Raw genomic sequence first — 23,085 nt, forward strand, 5'->3', positions numbered from 1 at the left:
ATGTATGCCGAAGAAGGAGCAGCCTCACGATTACTGGGAATGATGGTTTCAGTATGTGATCTCAGGTTATTGCAATATATGAATGGATTAGGATCACCGTTAACTGTTATCTCGACTCCATTATGAGGAAACTTAATGCATTGATGATATGTCGATGGGACTGCCCTCATTTCATGAATCCAAGGACGTCCTAGCAATATATTATAGGTGATATCTAGATCTAGAACCTGACAAACCACATCCTTTGTGACTGGCCCAATTCTTAGAGGTAAGGTGACTGTGCCCTTGGATGAGCGCTCTTCATCATCATATGCCTTGATGGTGATTTGATTTGTTGAATTCACAGCTTTATCAGAATATCCCAATTTTTTAATGGTGCTCAATGTACAAATGTTTAGACCAGCTCCTCCATCTATTAGGACTCGCTTTATTCGATGTTTGTGTATGAAGGCTTCAACATGTAAAGGTGCATTATGTGGCTGACTTACGGAGGTGTCATCGACTTCTGTGAATGTAAGGGAGTGTGGAACGGAAAGGTAACCCACCATGGCTTGAAACTGGTCCACGTTCAGATCAGTAGGAATGACAGTGTCTCTCAAGATTTTGTCAAGAATAGCTTTATGAGCAGGGGATATGCGTAAGAGCTCAAGGATGGAGATGAGCGCGAGTGTCTTCCCTAACTATTCTACAAGGTCATACTCAGGCTTGGTTGATGAAGAAGTGTTATTTTTAGTGGAGGCACCTGGCAACGTAATTTTACCTCGATGAGTTGTAACATGACAGTTAGAGGTATGTTCGGAAGAAGATCCAACACCTCTTAGGACAATCTTGGGTCTCTGAGGAGGATTCTCAGGATTTTTGTTCTTGATGGTAATAGTAGAGATATGATTGTCCATCAAGATGTGATTGATAGTGGAATCATAGTTATAAGGTGCTCTAGTATAGTTGGCCTGATCATCTGTGACTTTGGCTTTTCCCTTGTCATGCTTTGGGAATGGTTCCTTAAACATCTCATGTTCTTGATTAGATGAGTGTCCCTCAATCTCAATGTCACCTCTATCAATAAGATCTTGCACAATGTTCTTCAGTCGATGGCAATTTCTTGTCTTATGACCCTTGCTTTTATGAAATTCACAATACTCATCATCATTCCACCAATTTGGTTTGACCTTTGGTTCATATGGAGGAAAATCTGGAACTGTGATCACTTTGTTTGCCACAAGCTTTTTGAAGACTGATTCAAGTGGTTCTCCCAATGGGGTGTACTTCCTTCGTGGTCTAGAAGTTGCTTGAGTATTCACTTGATTGTTTGTAGAACTTGATCCTGAAAAGATGAATTTGGGTCTCATTGTATTGGCATCAACAACACCATCATTGACTGTGTTCTTGTTTTTATTCCAAAATCTTGGCTTGTCTTTTCCTTTAAAGTCATCTTTGTTCTCCTTGAATATCTTAATGACTCCTTGTTCAATTAGGACCTTTTCTGTTGCTAAACCCTTTTCAATAACATCCTTGAAGGTGGACAAACAAGCTTTCCTTAGATCATAGCCAATGTCCTTGTTAACATTTTGTGTGAACATTTCTATCATTTGTTTCTGTGGAATTTCACAAGAGCATCTGCTGGCTAGATTTCTCCATCTTTGCAAAAATGATGCAAAAGACTCTCCCTCTCTTTGCTTGGTATTGCACAAAGTAGTGATTGATATGTCTGTCTCTATATTGTAGGAGAAATGTTGAATAAATGCCTCTGCTAAGTCACCCCATGACTTAATACCAGGTGGTAGTTGAGAGAACCATTCCATAGCTTGATCGCCTAAGCTTTGTGGGAATAATCTCATCAAATATGTTTCTTCTACGACTACCTCAATGCAAGCTGTGAAAAATTGTCTTATGTGTGCCTTGGGGTCTCCTTTTCCTCTATACTTATCAAATTTAGGCGTCACAAAGTGTGCAGGAAATGGAGGCATTGGAATGCTCTTGTCAAATGGATAAGGACATATGTCTCTCATTGTGTATGTTGGTTTTGGTGTATTTATGTCCTCCATTTTCTTTTGTAAATCTCTGATTTGTTGCTCCAAATTGCTCTTAGGTGGAGATCGACTTCTTGAAGCATACCCCATGTTTGAAGCACCAATTGTAGGAGGAGCATATTGCATATATGGATGATATTGATCATACACATGTTCAAATGGAGGAGGTCTATATTGATGCGGCATATAGGGAGCACTTGGCATAGCTTCATGTTGAGGAAGGTCATATCTATTTTGCGCATGTATACCATATTCTACAGGCATGTCATGTTCTATTGCATTGCCCCCAAATTTGACACCGGGTTTCCTTGTGTCCAAATTTTGAGCATGCCTTTGAATGTCCAAATGTTTTGGTTGATCCATAGCTTGAGCATATCTATCTGCATAAGGCTTCCATAATGGTCTACGAAGGTAAGTATCATATGTTTGACCATGTGTATGTGGGACTTCTGGTTTTTGAAGTAAAGCTGATGGTGATTCAGGTACCATATGTGGTCCTCTATTTCCTCCACTATTAGGTCTCCTTTGATCCATGTTGGAGTGAGTTTGTTGCAAAGGTCGGTTTTCCATAAGTTGAGACATGTCAAAATCATGAGGTATTTTACCTCCACTTTGTGCCATCATGTGTAAAAAGTATTGTCTATCCCTCCTCATTATTTCCTCAACCAATTTATTGAAATGGGGATTCATAATGGATTCTTCTACATCTGCTGAATGTATTGAAAAGTTGTCCACATTGTCATTGTGTGTAACATTGTTGTTTGTAGTGTCTGCGTTTTCCACATTTGGAATGTTTCTATAGACATCCATGTTCGGCAATGTAGTGTGATCAGTATTGAAAAATAAATCATTGTCATACTCATAAGAACTCATGTTTGCGGACTCTTGAGCCTCTTTAGCTTTTCTCCTAGATTTTTGAAGACGGGTTTCAACCATGAACTAGGTATTGACCAAGATGTGAGAGACTAGATGAAAAATGGAAAGAGTATGGAAGACCAAGAGTTGTATGGAGTGTAAATGAATCTGAGGCGTACTTGCAATGTCCCAAGTGTAAGACCAAGTATGTATGTAGTAGAGTAGGTGTGACTTCCAAAGAGAGGATAGTTTCTCTTGATGAGGTAAGCTGACCTTGACTCTAAGTAAGACCAAATGAGACCCAAAGGTAAGAAACCTTGATGAGGGACCACTTAGCAAAGTGTAGTTGTATGTAGTGTGTTGACAAAGTATGATGAGGACAAGCAAGTTACCTTTTGACTCAAGTTTAGACAAGTATGAATGCAAAATGAGATGTGAAGCAATGATGGGCTGTGTGAGACCCAAAGACAGGTTGAATGCTAGATGAAACCTGAAGAAACAACCTAGGAAGCTCAAGTATTGCGAAACTGATTTCTTTTGTTTGCTGGACTGTGAAATTTTTCAATTCTAGACACAGACGCTTCTGTATACTTCACAGACGTGATTCCCAGACACATACGTGTCTCTGTTCGACACAGATGCTGCTAGACACACAGACACTATTATGCCCTTCACAGACGCGCTTAGATGACACATATGCATTTAAAATAGACACAGACGCGTTTCTGTAAACTTCGTGCAATTTTTCCAATCTGTGAAGTCGTTTTGTTGTGACCAAATCCGACTGTTTGACTGTTTTTTGTGACAAGAGGACACAATGTTGATGAGGACTCAATGTTTGCAAGTGTTTAGACTCCAAAAGTGTGTTGTTTGATGTAAAATGTTTTGCATACACTTGAAGACACAAAAGACACAATGTTTTGTTGTTTGGTCTTGAATGTTTGAATGTTTAACATAAGACGAGCACAATTCTTATGGCTGGCCAAGACAATAGTTGTTGATCCCACATAGGGTTTTACCCCCGAGGCTACGCTATTCAAAGCGGATACTTAGATGCTTGACCTCACTGGCTCCACCCTCGGCACTCACTTCTCGGGTCAGCCAAGCATCAGTCCCCATGAAAACTCCCCATGGTGAACTTTGTATCTCTACTAAGAATCGTATGTGTGTGGGCCGCTACCAGAGGTCCGACCTCCTGCCCCAACAACTAGAAGGATTTGGGCTTCTAAAACAAAAAGGTGCTAGTAAGGGCATCCGCTCGTATGGCCATACATGCGGCACTTTCAGCTCTGTAAATACAGAAGGCTCCCAGCCGGTAGGGGTTACGCCCTATAAATGATCAAATAAATTTGATCAAACGGGTTTATGGGGAGACATAGTGTTGGTACGAACTAATCAACACACGTTATTCATAGTTTTCACCATGAATACATTTGATTATAGTGGTTCGGATGAGGTGGGTTTTCCTCGCTACCACTTGGGTCGTTCTCTTCTCACTAGTAGTCCTAATGACCACACAGGAAGACAGACCCTCTAAAGATTAAACAAAAAGAGCCTATTGCTCAAGACACAAAAGACAATGATTCAATTTTAGTGCACCAATGGAAGTGTTTGCTAATCTTTGAAAACAAGGCACACAACAAAATTTCAAAACCCTAGCCAAGGACCTGCAAAAAAATTTGTTAGTAGTTTGGGTTGTTTGACATAATCACCCCTTCCTGCAAACACACAAGTTAGGTACATTTTAAAAACCCAAAAGACTTTGTGAAAGAGGGGCCTTCAACAAAAACGTTTTGCTTCCAAGACAAGCTGCACAAACTTAGTTAGCTAGATCTGAAAGGGTTAGTCCAAAAATAAACCAGATCTGAAACCCTAAGTGCGAAATCCGAAAATTGAATCAATGAAAATTTGAAAATTTTGAAACAGTAAATACACAGACACTGTTACCCTCGACACAGATGCGTCTGGATGACACAGATGCGGTTCTGTGATTCACAGATGCACTTTAAAATCACAGATGCCCTTCTCCAACACAGACGCGGGTAGAAACCACACAGACGCGTTTTTGAAACATAGACGCTCCTGTCTGAAACTTGCAAAATAAAATTTGTCGAAAACACAGACGCGATTCCAGATTCCGCAGACGCGCCTGAAAATCAAAGACGCGATCCGAAAGTTCACAGACGCGGAAAAACCTAAAATGTCGTCGAAAAATGTTCTATCTGCAACTTCAAAAATGCAAAATCTGCAACACGAAGGTTAAATGCAAAGGGACAAGAGTCCCACCAGGCGTGCCAAAATGTTTATGGTGAAAATGGATACAATAATAACAATATTGAAAGGCTAAATGAATCCAACCACAAAACCCTAGCCTAACAACAACGAAGATCCACCATAACATATGAAGATTAACTAAGACAATGTAAATAAAACAAAAAATCACAAAGATTATACCATCACATGTCCAATAGGGTTTTGATCTCCATTCTTCCTATCTCCATTGATCTTGCTTGGTATATTTGCTCTCAGATTTTATGTGCACAAGAGCTCAACAAAGAACGGAATGTGGTTGCAAGTAGGATCGTAGTGTAGCCAAGTCCTTAAGATTAGTCATTAGGGTTTGATAATGAAGGAAGCATCTTCTTAAATAGAAGACACAATATGAAATGGAGGGATAAGATTGAGAGGTGTAAAAAGAGAGGTCGGCTAGGATTAGAGGGTAGGTAGAAGAAATAATAAAATAATGAAAGAGGTAGGTAGTGTAGGAATTAAGAGATGAATGACATGTGTCATGTGTAGAAAAGGCTAATGAATTAATTAAATAAATAAAGATTTATTTAATTAATAGAAGAAGTAGGATAATTAAATAAATAAAATATTTATTTAATTTAGGAAAAGGATAATTTAAATAAATAAATGTATTTATTTAAATGAGAAGTAAGGCTAGAAGAGGATAAATGAATTAATTAAATAAATAAGGATTTATTTAATTAATAGAAGAATTAGGCTTAGATAATTAAATAAATAAAATATTTATTTAATTAGATTGGACAATTTTGGGTGTCTACAGATGGTACCCATTTGAACCAATTTATCTTGCTCCCTAGTGAGCTATGCAACAAATTCATCTAGAGAAGACATTTTGAATGTGGTACATAGGGCACATTTTGTAGAATAAAATTTAGAAACACATTGAATAGTTAGGACCAAGCTGAGAAAGAATACTTAAGGTCAATTTATTATCATCATTCTTAACACCACAATGTTCCAACTGCAATCTTACAGATTTTAGTTTTGTGAAGAGGTCTTGTATAGTGTCAAAATTGGTTGGACTCAACCTTATGAGTTCATTCTCCAATTGATGACCTCTTAACTCATCCTACTTACTAAAGAGGGTTTATGTTGGATGAAAATTTTGTAAACTCGAGAGAGCTTAAAAAATATGGATTTTCACCACAGTGTATTAGACAATACCCCTCGGAAGGCAAGGCATAATCTCTCCTACTTATAAGGGAAGGCTCCCCCTGTTTAATGCTACTAAAAACTGTACACTTAAATTTGTCCATACCCAATCACACTTGACCTTATCCCATTCTAGCCAATTAAATAAAATTTATTATTTATTTAATTAATCTTTTATCTTAACCCACCACCTTTGATTAAATAAATTTACATTTATTTAATCTATCCTTCACCCTTATTTAAATAAAATTGTATTTATTTAATTAAGTTTATCCTTCCCGCTTAATTAAATAAATTTACATTTATTTGATTAAATTTAACATCCATCATTAATTAAATAAATTTACATTTATTTAATTATGTATAACCTTGTCCTACAAATCCTCCTACTAAATCAATTATATAATACCTACTTAAATAATTGATTTAAGATAATTAACCCTCTTACCATTTTTCCTATTATTAAATTATTCCACTCATTCTCTCTCCTCATGTCGCATCCTCCTAACTTGTTCACTTGCACTATAATCCCTCATTATCTTACCTAATCCCCTCACTAATCATTTGCACATTCAAAATCTCCAAGATTAAGAATGAGTCAACAACATGCCATAAATGGCTCTCTCATCTCACCTCCCAACCTTAAATGCCACCCGCTTTTGTCTATCCAAGGAATTTTGAATTCCTTGAATCTCCCCACGCCCCCTCTTCCCAAAGAATTTTTAATTCCTTTTATCCTTTATTCTTCCAAGACTCCCTATTTCCAAGGAATTTTTAATTCCCTTTGTCCTTCCCAAGGAATTTTTAATCCCTTGTTTATCTTCCCAATGTCCCTTGTCCATCTTCCCTATGTCCTTGAGAATTGTGGGGTCAAGGAATGTCTTTATGGTTAAATCTCTTAGATCTCCCACTTATCCTCTCCTCTCACATTCAATCCTAGCCCTTCATCATCTTTTGATCTTGTGTGATTTTTCCAAGATCAAGGGCACAATGAAAAGCACACAAAAGAGAGACAATAGTTTGACAAAAACAAACTGTATTCTCATCAATATGCAAAAGTGATCAACTGGATTAACCAATACAATGAATATGGGCCTGCTTATATAGGCAAGGACAAATGGATATGTGAGCACACAATCATGACATGTGGCTCAATGAGAAACAAGGGTAGGTAAGAAAAAGTAGGGGTAGGTAGGAGAAATAATATAATATTCCACAAGAGGTGGATCACCCACCGAATGTGGAATGTAACAACAAGATAAGACCACAAAAGGTGAAATCTCTCCTACAAGAATCATCCCTATGTGCACACTTCCCTAAGTGTCTCATATCCAAACTACGATGAGATGCATTATCAGAAGTTAACTTAAGTAGTGTGTAATTATATCCTATAAGAATAAATAATTACACCAACACCCCCCCCTAAGTGCAACTTAGAGGAAAGAAGACTCAAGTCAACAATGGAAGATGGGTCCCGACAACTAGGCCATGATAGGTACCCATGTACAATATGCAAATGCAAGTAAACCTATGCAATGCAATCTCTCATCAACGAAGAAAGGGAGAAAACCCAGTGGGAAAAAACTCCCCCCCAAAAGAGAGAAAAAAGACAAAGAGACTTTCAAAGAAGAAGGACAAAACCTCAAAGAGGAAAAACTCCCCCCCATACGAGAGGAAGGAGAAGTCAACTGAACCCCCTCAATGAAACATCCCGCACCCCCAAGAGAGCTCACAAATGCTATAACTTACTCTTAGTGAAGGGTTTGGTGAATATGTATGCAACCTGCTCCGATGTAGGACACTACTGCAAATCAATGACCTGCTCTTGAATCAGCTCTCGAATGTAGTGCATATGAATATCAATGTGTTTGGTCCACTGATGCTGAACCAGGTTCTTCGAGATTGCAATAGCACTTTGATTATCACAATGCAGAACTGTCGACCGTGGAGTGGAGAACCCAAACTTTGTGAGAATATGCTGAAGCCAAATAGTCTCATTCGTTGTGTTAACAACCCCTCGATACTCTTCCTTAGTCTAAGAGAGAGTAATAGAATGTTGCTTCTTGCTCTGCCAACAAATGGGTCCTGAACCAAGGTGGAAGCTATAACCAGAAGTAGTCTTACAATCATCAAGATCACCAGCCCAATCAGAGTCTGTGTATCCAACCAAGTAAAGTCTTGTGCCTATTGCATAGTGAATCCCATAATGATGTGTACCCTAGGTGTAGTGTAGGATGCGGTTGACGACTTTCCAATGAAGTTGCCAACCGTAAATGAAATGTCAGGGCATGTGTGATTCAAGTAGATGAGACTACCCACATACCAATGATACAATGTGGCATTAATTGGTGGAGAAGAACACTTAGCCTCAAGCTTGACTCTTGAAAGAAAGGGAGTCTATGCAGGCTTACAATTAGCCATATGAAAGTGTGCAAGTAGATTAAGAGCATACTCGGGATGCGAAAGTGTAATCCTAGAAGGTGATTGTGAAATCTCTATCCTGAGAAAGTAGTGCAAAAGACCCAAGTAAGTCATAGAAAATCTATCATGCAAAGCAGATTTGACACTGTTAATGATGGATGAGGTAGTCCCTGTAATGATCAAATCATCAACATAGAGCACAAGTATCAAGTGTGAATCATCTTGTCGCAAAATGTAGACATTCAAATCAGAATGACACTTGGTGAACCCTATTGAGAGAAGGACGAAATCCATGCTGGCGTACCAAGCCCTAGGGGCCTACTTAAGGCCATAGAGAGATTTCCTCAGTTGACAAACTAATGAAGAATCTTGGATGATACCCTGTGGCTGCTCCATATATATCTTCTCATCAAGATCCCCATGAAGAAAATCAATCTTCACATCCATCTGATGGACAACCCAACCATAAGCTACTACAATAGAAAGTGTCAAGCAAATGGAGTTCATCTTGGATACGGGCGCAAAGGTCTCAGTGTAGTCAACACCTGGAACCTGTGAGAAACCTTTCGCAACAAGTCGAGCCTTATATTTATCCACACTACCATCTGCTGCAAAATTGGTCTGATAGATCCACTTACATCAAACCATCTTTCTCCCCTTAGGGAGAGGGACTAACTCCCAAGTTTTGGTCCTCATCAAGGAACTATACTCTTCCTCCACAGCTTGGTCCCACTGAGGAACCCCTGATGCTTTGTGAAATGTCTGTGGATCAAAAGTAGTAGCAATGTATGCATGTGGAAGGTCTAGATGTTGTGATTGATTCCTCCATATCTTTGAAGGATCCCCAATAAGAGAACCCATTGACTCAAGTGTCCGTCAAGCCCAACGAGGTCTAGGTGGAGGTGGAGGACAAGGCTCCTCAACTGCTAGTGGACCCTACGAAGGTGTAACCCTGCAAGTTGGAGTTGAAGGAGTCTCATTATCTGAATCACTCTCATCAGTATCCACAATGGAGGAAGGTAGCAGAGGAAGTGAGGCTAAGGTAGGATAGCTTTCCTCAAAATGAACACTCCTCTCAATAAACACCTCACGTGTCTCTGGATCCATCAATCAATATGCCTTAACACCCTTGGGATATCCAACAAAAATACAAGGCCTACTCTGAGGCTCCAATGCCTTGCGGTTCTGTGGAGGAACGCGAGCCCATGTTGGAAACCCAAAGACTTTGAAATGTCTCACAATCGGTTTCCTACTAGCCCAAGCCCCAAAATGAGTAATACCCGTCAAAGTTTTGTGAGGAACCTGATTTTGTATGTGTGTAGCACAACTGATGGCCTCTATCCAAAAGGCAGGATCAAGAGAACGTGCATGTATCATACATCTAGCCATTTCCTTGAGAGTTCTATTCTTACGTTCTACAACTCCATTTTGCTGTGGAGTGTAGGCAACTAAATGTTGAAGATCAATCCCCTCAAATGTACAAAAATCCTCAAGTCTTTTGTTCATATATTCCCTTCCATTATTTGTGTGAAGGATTTTGACCACTTTCCCTGATTGCTTCTCCACATGAGCCTTGAAGTCTAGAAATATGTTAAACACTTCACTCTTATGAACAAGGAAATAGACCCAAGTGAAGTGGGAGTAGTCATCAATGAAGGTGAGGACATAACAGGCCCTACTAAATGAAGGTGATGGAAATGGACTTGCTACATCGTTGTGAACAAGTTGAAGAACTTCCAAAGATCACCAAGCTTTCCCCTTATCAAACTTCTCCTCGGGATGCTTGCCCATGGAACATCCTAAACATACACCATGTGAAAAACTGATTCGAGGTAGACCTGTGACCATGTCTTTAGTGCTAAGCTACTAAAGATAGCGGTAGTTGAGGTGACCAAACCGCTCATGCCATAGGTTACTTTCTGAATTTGAATGAGTAAGCAAGGCCCTAGAAGGAGAACTTGGCACAAAGTAGGAGAATGAATAAAGCCTTGAGTTGTCATTGACTTGTCTCACTGCTACCAAGGCATCATTATCAAGTTCTTTTACCACAATTGAATCAGGTGTAAACTCAACATTTTTCCCATTCCCATAGTGAGTGATTTGGTAGATAGAGAGAAGATTGGTAAACAAGTTAGGAACATAAAGAACATTCTCAAATGTTCCATCATCCATGGAAACCAAACCTTTCCCTTCAACCTCAACTTGTGTATCATCACCTATGTAAATGTGAGGTACCTTTGATGGCTCCAATAAAGAAAACTACTCCTTTGTAGAACACATGTGATAAGAGGCACCCGAGTCAAGTATCCACTATTGTGAAGAACCTGTTGTGGCCACAAATGCTTTCCCTTTTCCCTTAGACTGTGAGGAAGTGGAAGGAGATGATTCCTTCTTGTTGTAGTCAGATGGAAAATTAATGTTGTTCTTCATAAAGAGATTGGTCAACTCATCAAATTGCATGGTGTGGCATCGATGCTCATCATGACCATACTTATTGAAATAAGAACAAGTTGGTTTTTCCTTCTTAGGTGGATTCCCCTTCTTGGAAGAGGATGAAAAATAGGCTTGTGATGCAGAGGATGATTGTCCTTTTTCCTGCTGTGGCTTTGACTTAGATTGCTTCTTTTTCTTATTGGAATATTTGCCTTGAATCCCTTGATTAGCCACCAAAGCCTTGGACTTTGAAGACTTGAGAATCCCCATGTTCAACAACTTAGATTGTTGCAACATCAACACTTCCGTGAAAGCATCAAATGAAGGCATAATCTAGGAACTCCCCACTGTCAAGCGATGGGTTTGGAAGCTAGAAACAAATGCCGCATATTCAAGTGAAAACTTGTCCAACAAGTTGAATATCAATTGAGCATCTTTTTTGTCAATTCCACAATCCTTAAGCTTTACTCTTATCTCATTTTCTTTGGTGACATAATCTTGGATTGTATCAAAACTCTTGAGATCCAAGTTGGTGAGCTCATTGTCAACCTTGTAGCCTCTGATTTCATCAACTTGACTATACAATTTCTGAAATATATCCCAAGCCTCTTTGATTGTAGAACACTTCTCAATGTGAAAAATGAGGTCATTTGATACATACTCACGCAACGTTCCAAGAGCCATGCAATTTTTAGTGAGCCATTCTAATTGAGAATTAGGATTAGCCTTAGGATCAACTGGTGCTGCTATTGTTCCATATATGTAATGTGTGAGTCCTTTTTCCATTAGTTTGCTCCATGCTTTATGTGTCATCTTGAATTTCATCCTCAAAATGCTACCCGCAACAAGTTAGTTTCACAAAATACGAATGGAAATGCTACAAGAAATCCAACCTAAACCAATGAAACTACATGAAATATATATGAAATAAAAATGCTATTATTACCTTCATGATTTATGTCTCATTGTGTCCTAACTCCACTGTTCTTGGTTGCAAATGATGTGCTCTCAGACAAGCACTAATAGCTTCCAAGATGGCATATGAAGAATGGACTGATAACTGATAGTTAACAAATGCTATGATATGCAATACTACATGATTATGCTAAAATGATCATTGTTATTTTCTTCAACATTAAAACTCACAGATGCATAAGTTTTACAAATGATTAGCTTTGAAAAGCAACTTGAAGACTAACTCTCTCTCAATTGAAGCTCTTGATTTTATAGACCTTGAGAGGATGAGATGATGTGGCTCAGATCAACGGTCATGATCAGATCTATAGATTTGGATGGTTGTGAGCAAAGGTGAAGGTTGAGAGAAAGGGGGAAGGAGAAGACAAGTGTCACTCATCTCACCTTGACTGGGTTGCTGACTGAGGGAATCTAGGGATGGTTGGAGAAGATTTAGGCATGATAGGACAAGTGGACTCAAGTCCTTCCTAAGATGTAGGGATGTTGGAGAGAACATATAAAGAGGTTATGAAATATGTGTAAGTACACAATATTCATTAAGTTTGGAGGTTGAAGATAAATGATGAATTAATATTTAAGAAATATTAATTTCCTTAGCCACATGATGGATGAGTTGGCAAAGGGGAAGATGAAGTGGAGATGGAAGGTGAGTTGGAAAAGGGGGATTAAATAATTTAAGAAATCATTTAATATTCGAGACTATAGGATAGGAGAATAACCATTAAATATTAGATATTTAATTGTTTGGAGGAGATAATTAAATATTAGATATTTAATTAACTTGGTTAAAAGGATAATTAAATATTAAATATTTAATTATTAGAGGAATAGAATAGATGAATCAATTAATTAATTATTTCAATTAAATTAATTAATAGAAAGACACGAAAATGAATTAAATAAATTAATATTTTCAAATTAACTATTTAATAGAAGAATAATTATTAAATAAATATAAAATATTTATTTAATCGCTCATAGCCATTTTTATGTGTATACATTTTGCTTGATGTCGAGACAACATTGTTTCAAAGATTAAATCAAGTCTCGATAGTACGCTTGATGAAGATTGAAAATCCTGATTGTGTGCCCCCTCAGGAGATTGATTGTGAAATTGTTGAAAACTTTGGTTTGAACGATTGATCTTATGATAATTGATAAGTTCCATCAATTAAATTCATTTGTAAAAAACAAATTAAATTGCCCCATTGAATAGCATTAATTACTCTTTCAAATAGTAAATATAAAATTAACCAAGGTTAATTTTAATTTCATTGTCATCCTTGTCAGCTTGTGAAGAAAATTGTCTTGGTGAGGTGGCGAAATGGTGATTCTTGTGGAGAACTATCGATTTGAGCGTGTTCGACGATATCAATGACCTCCTGAGTATGGGTTGTTGATATGTATTTTATCCTGAGCTTTGTTTTCAACTTGTTGTACAACTTGTTATGTTTTTACGCGCGTTTTTGAAATTTTGATTTTTTTTGCGATTTTCGGAATTAGGTTAGTGCTTTTGCATTTAGATTTAGCGCATGTGCACTTAGGTTTAACACTTTTGTTCATGACAGCGCTTATGCTTATTTTGTTAGCGCATATGCATCGATTAGAGCTTATGTTCAATAGGATAGCGCATATGCATTGTGTGTTAGCGCATTTGCAAGTTTCGCGCATACGTGCTTAGGGTTAGCGCGTTTGTTGAAAAGGTTAGCGCATATGCTTTGTTTTTATGCTTATGTTCAATAGGATAGCACATATGCTCTAAATGAATGTTTTTGATAGATGCAAAATCCAAAAAATCACTTTGTTGATTAGATGTAACATGTTTGATGTGCTTGTATGATGAATAGGGACTTGATTGATTGATTGATTGATGTCATTTGATAGATCGATTTGATTTGATTTGATATATTAGCTCTAAAAAACCGATTTAGTTTCTGATGTAAGAGCTTAGCAGAGTTTTGATTTAACTCAATGATTGATAGAAAACCATTATTGATAGGTTTTAAAATGATTTGATAGCTTAAGTTGCTTCAGTTTGATTTGATTGATTTGATAGCTTAAGTTGCTTCAGTTTGATTTGATTGATTTGATAGCGTAAGTTACTTCAGTTTGATTTGATTGATTTGATAGTATAAGTTGCTTCAATTTGATTTGATTGATTTGATAGCGTAAGTTGCTTCAGTTTGATTTAATTGATTTGATAGTGTAAGTTGCTTCGATTTGATTTGATTGATTTGATAGCGTAAGTTGCTTCAGTTTGATTTGATTGATTTGATAGTGTAAGTTGCTTCTGTGTGATTTGATTGATTTGATAGCGTAAGTTGCTTCAGTTTGATTTGATTGATTTGATAGATTAGCAATCGCTTTGATTTGATAAATAGATAAGTGATGATTGATCTAATTCTCTTGGTAAATAGGAGAAACTTGATGTCCTCCAGTGTTGGGAGAAATTCCTGGCGGTACGTCATTTAGTGCCAGAGTTGACGCAGGCAGAGGTGAGACATATAGATGCCAGTGGTTTACACCATCCATTGTATTTGCCTGAGATTACCCATAATAGAGGATTGTTGATGATGTTAGTTGAGAGATGGCACAGTGAGCATAACACTTTCCACTTGCCCACGGGTGAGATTAGTGTGACGCTCGAGGATGTCTATAGGATTTTGCACATCCCAGAGATTGGCGAGTTAGTGCAGTATGATGTTCATGATCATGTTGGGACAGAGGTTTTCAAAGCCATTTTTGTTGATGAGAGCATCTCTAGAGGAGAGATCTGATGGGAGGATATGGTTATGTATTACGAAACTCTCCCTGTGATTCTTGTTGCTTTGATTGGAGGATTCATTTATCTTGATAAGCGATCACGAGGTTTTGTTGTTGGATGGGGTGAGATTCTTCAGAGTATGATGCAGCATCGGACTCGATATGCTTGGGGTGTTTGTATGCTAGCACATTTATATCATGATCTTCATCAGGTGGTGTATGATGAGAGTGCTCTTTTGTCTACAAGATGCACACTTTTTTAGATCTGGTGTTGGGAGTACATTGCTATTACTCGGCCTATCCATCAAAGAGTTCGTGGAGAGAGGCAGCCATATGTGTATTTGTATGCAGGTATCCTTACTTAGCATAAGCTGGGTAAGATGGAGTATTGGCGTTGGGTGCTTGATTCATTTGATAGTATCACTTGGAGACCATATGTTGATTGTGAGCCATGGATGGATGATGCACAAACATTACCATTTATTATGCAGAGTAGATATCTCATTGGTCATACTCCTTACATTATTGAGCGACAGTTGATTAGTCGCATTCTTAGACAGTTTGGTATCATTCAGCCTATGCCTACTGGTGTCACGATATATGCTTGGTGGTATAGAGATAGGCAAGATTGGGGACCTTCTTTGTCATTTGAGATTTCTCATGCAGAGTTTATTGCTACTCCAAGAGTGGCTTATGATATGAGATTGCACATTCTTGATCCTGGTGTTACTGTAGAGTATGCTTAGTATATACTAGCACATCCATGTCCTCATATTACTGATCTAGCAGATCCCCCTCCCAGCTTAGGAGATGAGGATGATGATTCAGATGATCCAGGTGTCAGGAGACAAAGATAGAGATGAGAGCTTAGAGCTAATCAGGAGGCCGGGGGAGGTGGAGATGAGGGTGGGGATGGAGGTGGGGGTGGTAGGAGACCTGGATGGAGAGGAGGTCAATTGAGAGTCTGTGAAGGACCGTTTGGACCAATGGGTAGGATTGGGAGACCACGTCCTATGGGTGGGAGAGATGTTGGATAGATTGGGAGGGATATTGGCAGGGTAGGTATGAGATCACCGAGAGGGTTTCCATTGACAGGAGGAGGTAGGATGACTGGATTGGATGGGGGTTGCGGGAGAGGCATTGATTTTAGTCAGATTTAGCTAGACCCTAGGGTTATTGCAGCTCATGGTGGAGAGGATGAGGATCTAGAGGATCATGTTCCACTTATTAGACGACGAGTTATGAGAGCTACTTGTACTGAGATTCTTGCAGGTGGATAGGGAGGTGGTGAGGAGTTGATTGGGGTTCATCCACCACAATAGGATTTACCAGAGCATGATATGCCAGAGCAGGAGACCATTGATAGTCTTAGAGAATAGATTGATCAGCTTTGAGAACAGGTACAAACTTTCATGGCTGAGAGGGATAGAGTTGTTAGGAGACAACAGGATTCTCAAGGCCTTCTTGATCATATTCAGCAGGTTGGATCGGGTACTCTCTCAGCTGACACTGTTAGAGCACTAGTTCGGGCTGGGAAGGAGACTTCCCATTGGTGATGACTATATGAGGAGTTAGTCGTAGAGAGCTAGAGAGAAGGTAGTTATCATACCACCGTATTGATGGATACTAGCAGTGGTGGAGTCATGGGACCTCCTCAAAGGAGTGGTGATCATGGAAGACAGGCATCTGGAGGATCTTCTTGCCCACAACCATAGAGATGGAAAAATTCAGGTGGTAGTGGTATAGGACAACTATGACTTGATTTGGAGGCACTTGTATTATTTATCCGATATCATTGTATACTTGGACTTTTATTGTATTATGATGATCTATATGCAGACATGGACTCTATATGACGATAATCTTTATTATGCATGTTACTCTATTTTATGATCTATATGCATTGATTATATGGATGCATTGATTAGATAGATGATGATATGATGATGATTGTCTTTCCTTGCTTTATGATAATGATCTACATGATGCAATGATAAATGTTTTTTTTTTTTTAATTTTAATTTTTTTGATTCTGATGACCTTGGATGCAAATGAAAATGATGCAATTATCTATATGGAAATGCAAACGTTTGCTTATGCACTATGATATTCGAATGTTTTTTATTTTTGATGCAATTTGAAAATGATGTGAAAATGCAAATGCAACGATTGATTGTTTTAGGGTTTATGCATAATATGATTATGAGTCTAAGTGCAAAGATGCAACTAAATGAAATAAAATGATAATGCAAATAATAATGATGATACACTACATGATTAATGAAATGCACTTATGATGAATGCAAATTAATGTAATCATTAAAATGCAACTAAATGAAATGGATGATGATTAAAATGATTCTAAAAATGAATGCACCTATAATGATCAAATGCAAATTGTTTTTGTTTGTCCAAGTATACTCAATCTTGATTTATGACCGTTGATCTGTTAATGAAATGATATGCTTATAATGCAACTGACATTGAATGCTTATAATGCAAATGAATAATGAGCTAATCTAAAATGATCTAACTAAAAATGATACCACCATTCTTCATATGTTATCTTGTAATAGTGCTTGATTTCATCAATGAGCTTTAAAATGTTATAAGAAAATACAAGCAACTTGACATAATGATTCAAGATGACCTGAGAATTTCTTACATAGATTTTGATATAGCAAGTTAATACAAGCAACTTGATATAATGGATCAAGTTGACTTGAGTATTTCTTGCAGAACATACAAGGATTATCTCCTTTCATGCATGACTTGGAACGTCCTCCTTGATCTTTTGCCGATCATACCTTGAGACAAGTACATACCATAGTAAGAGATAAATCACAGACAACAATCAAAGAAAATAATCATGCCCCATCATAGCTTCTCTAGTCATGGACATCCTTGAGTTGCATAGAGTACACGATTAGCAATAAAATCAAGAAAAAACATTGAATCTTGTATGTCATTCACATGTTCTTATGGTAATTAACTGATATAATCATCATGATGAATGATCTTTGATAATCCTTTATTACTTGCTGATTGATTCTTCAGTTTCTGAGTTTCATGATTCGGTTGTTGATGAAATGCCTTGATCTTCGTTGCTTTGTTGCTTGTTATTTGTTTCAAAACCCTAGGTGTTTTTGGTTTTTCTAAGTCTTCCGAATGTTTTGGGGTTTTCGAAGATTCAAAAGATCACCTTAGCAAAAGGAATTAGGATCCCCCAGCGGAAACACAAATTTATTATGGATGTATGAATTGATCAAGATCCAAACCATGGCGGGATACAAATGCAGATTGATTGATTTTGATAAAATCTAAGATAGTGACTATGACAAGTATGTCAAAGATTGATAATTGTTGGTAAGTTGCATACTAAATGGTTCAGAGCAATAGATGCGAAAGATAGAATGGATAAGCTAGGATAGATGCGATATGATGAAGTGAATAGGTGGGCAAAGTGATCTCATAGATGGAGGAACTTACTTTTTAGATAGCGCCTATTTACCAGGTTTTCACCATCTAAATTTATTGCATTTTTCTCTCTTTTCTCTTCTTTTGTCTTTTTTTCTTTTTTTTTGTTTTATGCTTTTTATTGATTTTCTGCTTTTCTGATGTTTATTGATTTCTTCAGGGCTTTATATGCTTTTTATTGATTTTTTCCAGGAGTTTATATCTCAAGCATAGAATTTCTTGAGATGGATAGAATTGATAGGTTCATCAAACCAATCACCTTCAGGGGTAGATAACTTGTATGCTCCTGATCCATATGTTGCTACTATGACAAAAGGTCCTAGCCAATTTGGTTCAAATTTTCCCTTCTTGTCTCGGTCTTGCTGATTTCTTGGATTCTCCCTTAGAACTATATCTCCAATTTGAAAAATGCACGGCTCGACCCCATGGTTATAACTTCTTGCCATTCTTTGTTGATATACTTTCAAATGATCTGTTGCATTTTGGCAACGTTCTTGAATTAGTTCAAGTTCCTGGAGTTGAGAGACTCATTCTTCTTCTTTTGGTATAAGACCTTTCAAGGATACTTGTAGAGAGGGTATCTCTACTTCTATAGGTAATATGGCTTCTGATCCATAGACCAAATAATATGGAGTTGCCCCTATTGGAGTGCGGATGCTAGTTTGGTATGCCCAAAGAGCAGGATTTAGTTGAATGTGCCAATCTTTTCCAGCTTCATTGACTGTTTTCTTTAAAATTTTCAAGATAGTTTTGTTTGATGCCTCAGCTTGACCATTTCCCTGTGGATAATATGGAGTAGAAAACCTATGTTGGATATGAAATTGTTCACATATCTCCTTCACATCTTGATTTTTGAATGGTCTTCCATTATCAGTGAGAATGGTCTTCCATTATCAGTGATAATGGTCATAGGAACTCCATAGCGACAAATTATATAATTCAAAATGAATGTGGATATTTGTTTTCCTATCATTATTGTTAAAGGCACTGCTTCAATCCATTTAGTAAAATATTCAGTAGCAATCAGAATAAACTTGTCCATTGGAAGATGAGGGATTTATCTTTCCTACCAAATCAAGGCCCCATTGAGAAAATGGCCATGATCCTGTCATAGGATATAACTCTTGTGTTGGTGCATGAATGAGATTCCCATGGATTTGACATTGTTTGCATTTAATAGCATATGTGAATGAATCTCTCTCCATAGTAGGCCAATAGTAACCCATACGAAGAAGTTTCTTAGCCAATGTTAAACCACTTGAGTGTGTGCCACAAATACCTACATGAACTTCGTTAAGAACTTTCTCAGATTCTTCTTGTTCAAGACATCTCAACAAAGTACCATCTAGACCACGCTTATATAGGATATCGACAATAATAGTATAGTGAGAGGACTGACAGATAAAATTCCTTCTCTGTTTGCGGGATAAGTCAAGAGGAAGGATATTTTCTTTTAAATACTGATAAATTTGATCGTATAAGGATTGACTGGTTCATGATATATGGTAAATTCAGTAGGGTATGATGGGATTGGATGGTAGGGGTTAAGATATCTTCCATGAGAAATTCGTAATGATGTTGATTCTCCTTATTTTGCAATAAAGATGTTATTATAGCCATTGCATCTACTACTTTATTCTCATTTCTTGGAATTTGGGTGAATGATATTTCTTTAAAGTGTTCTTTAAACTCCTCTACCAATTGTTTGTATGGTATGAGATTATCATCCTTAGTTTGTTATTCATCATTTATTTGGTTGATGATAAGTTGTAAATCACCATAGACATGTAGTTCTTTGACATTCCATTCAATAGCCATCTTAAGCCCAATAGCCAATGCTTCATATTCTGTAGTATTATTGGTGCATGGAAACCGTAGTCTATATGATTTCAAAATTGTGTGTCCTTGAGGTGTGATGAAAAATATTCCTGCGTCTGATCCATATTGTGTATAAGAACCATCAAAGTACAATTCCCAAAAGTTTGTACTTACTATCAAAATATCTGCCTCAAGAAATTCGATGTGCAAAGGCATGTTGTTTTGTAAAGGTGCATCAGCCAATTGATCAACGATGACCTGTCCCTTGATAGCTTTTCAATCATATAACCCATTTGGCTAGTCTTCCTATCAAGGTTGACTTTCTTAGCAAATATTTGAGGGGATCTATATTTGCTATTAGTTTTACAGAATGAATCAACATATAATGTCGTAGATTCTGAGTTGCAAATACAACTGCTAGACATTTCTTTTCTATTAAGGAATAATTTAATTCATAGCCAACAGGCGTTCTATTGATATAATACACTACTCTTTCTTTTCCTTCTTCATCATGTTGAGCTAGGAGAGCCCCTAATGATACATTTGTTCTAATGATATAATGCACAAATGTTTAAGCCGACTCCTCCATCTATGAGTACACGTTTGACATGAGTTTTATTAATGGTGACTTCAACATGTAAGGGAGCATTGTGAGGATGTTGCAAGGATGCGTTATCATTTTCAGCAATGAGGGGCTATAAGGTGTCCTACCATGTTTTGAAACTGATTTATATCCAAATCTTTTGAAACTGTTGTTTCCACTAAAGCTTTCTCCAAAATTTCCTTATGCATAGGTGAAACCTTGAGAAGTTCCAGAATTGATATTTGAGCGGGTATTCTTTTTAATTACTCTACTAAATTGTATTGTTGTGAAATGGATGTTGGGTCTTTTGTTACACCTGGAAAGGTAACCTTTGCTTTGCTTCTCTTAATAACATTGATTGGCTCTGAAGATGGACTATCTTTAACAATGATAACATTTACCACATCATCATATGTATAAGTGTAATTCACTTTGGCTTTTCCCTTGTCATCTTTTAATTGGGATGGTTCACCTTTGTCATAATTCGGAAGTGGAGTTTTGAAAGCTAGGTGTGATTCGTTTATCTTATGGGTATCCACTGTGATGGTTCCATTATCGATTAGATCTTGGATAAGGTGTTTCAATCTCTAACAATCATTTGTTTGGTGTCCTTTATTCCGATGGTAATTGCAAAAATGTTTTTCATTCCACCAATTTGGCTTGACTGGTGCTTCATAACTTCTTGCTTCTGATAAAACAATCAATTTGTTAGAAAGAAGAGTTTTTAAAGTCGATTCCAAAGGTTCTCCAATGTCTGTGAATTTCCTTCGAGGATTGGAGAAGAAGGACTTGGTTTTATTATTTTCTGGATTGTTATTTCTTGGGATTTGACTTGATAGATTAAAAATTGGTTGTTGTTGTTTTGTGGCACTATTATCGTCATTTCCTCCATTGCTGACTTTCCTATTCTTTGACCAAAACTTGGGTTTGTCATTGTTGTTGTTGTTGTAGGAATTATTGTAAAGTTTTAGCTCTCCTTTCTTTACCATCGCATTCTCTATTTTCAGACCATTCTCGATCATTTTGGCAAAGGAGGGAGGACATTGCATTCTTAGTCAATAACTCATTTCACTGATAAGATTATCAATGAATATGTCCATTTTTATTGATCATGCACATCTCTTGGATACCTATTAAACATGCATTTCCATCATTGTAAGAAGATCATAAAAGATTCACCGTTCTTTTGTTTAACATTGCATAGATCCAGCATTGTTATCTCATTCCTTATATTGTAGGAGTATTGCGAAATAAATCTATTCACAAGTTCTTCAAAAGATTTGATTCTAGATGGTAATCTTGAAAACCATTCCATTGATTGTCCATTTAAACTCCTAGGAAAAAGATGCATAAGGTAAGTTTCATCGTGGGCAAATTCCATGCTCATAGTACAAAACTCCCTAATATGATCTTGAGGATCGGATTTTCCATCGTATTTGTCATATTTAAGAATCTCGCAATGTTGTAGAAATGGTACCATATTCAAATTTTTATTGAAAGGATATGGGCATATATCTTCCAATGAATACTTCTTGGAGGTTGTTCCATTTTTCATATCTTGTATCTATTGTTGTAGAGTTTGCATTTGTTGAATAAGGTTTAACAATGCATTATGCATATAGTTTCTCCTTGTTTCTTTGTAAGTTCTTTTATCACAACGCTCTTTTCTTTTGTCATCCCTTTCTTTTCTTGTTTCTTCATGACTTTCTTTGTTCATATCTTCATTATTTGGATCATCTTTGTTTTGGGTGTTACTGGCCTCCGCATCTTGTTTCAAGCTTTTTATGTTAAAGTCGTGGTAATTTAGCTCCAGATTTTGCCAACATCAAGAGATATTTCTCTTTTTTCTTTGCCAACAATTTTTCCATTAGCCTATCAAATTTGAAATCTTGCTCAAGGTCTCTAATGGTGCTATTAACTGCTTCTTTGTCAATAGCAGTATACCCAAAAGTTTGGAATGTAGGATTATCTTCTTTCTCCATTTGTTGTTTTCTCAGTTGTTCGTATTGAGCTCTAGTCCAAATTGGCATGTGATTATTTCAAATTTTTTGAAATTTCCAAAGGAAAAAGTCAATAGGTGATTATTGGTTTAGGAAGATATGCTTTGTTGATTTTACCACTATTGTTTGTTCATTGTGATAAAGCGTCTCTTTGTTGAAAAGCATGTCCTTGCAAAATTTCTCCATCAAACTCTGTACCATAGCCACGTAAGTAGTGACGAAAATGGTGTAGGAATATCCTATGTTTTAATAAGATCTTGCGATTGAT

Source organism: Cryptomeria japonica, chromosome 10 (genome assembly GCF_030272615.1).
Source record: "Cryptomeria japonica chromosome 10, Sugi_1.0, whole genome shotgun sequence".
NCBI lineage: Eukaryota > Viridiplantae > Streptophyta > Pinopsida > Cupressales > Cupressaceae > Cryptomeria > Cryptomeria japonica.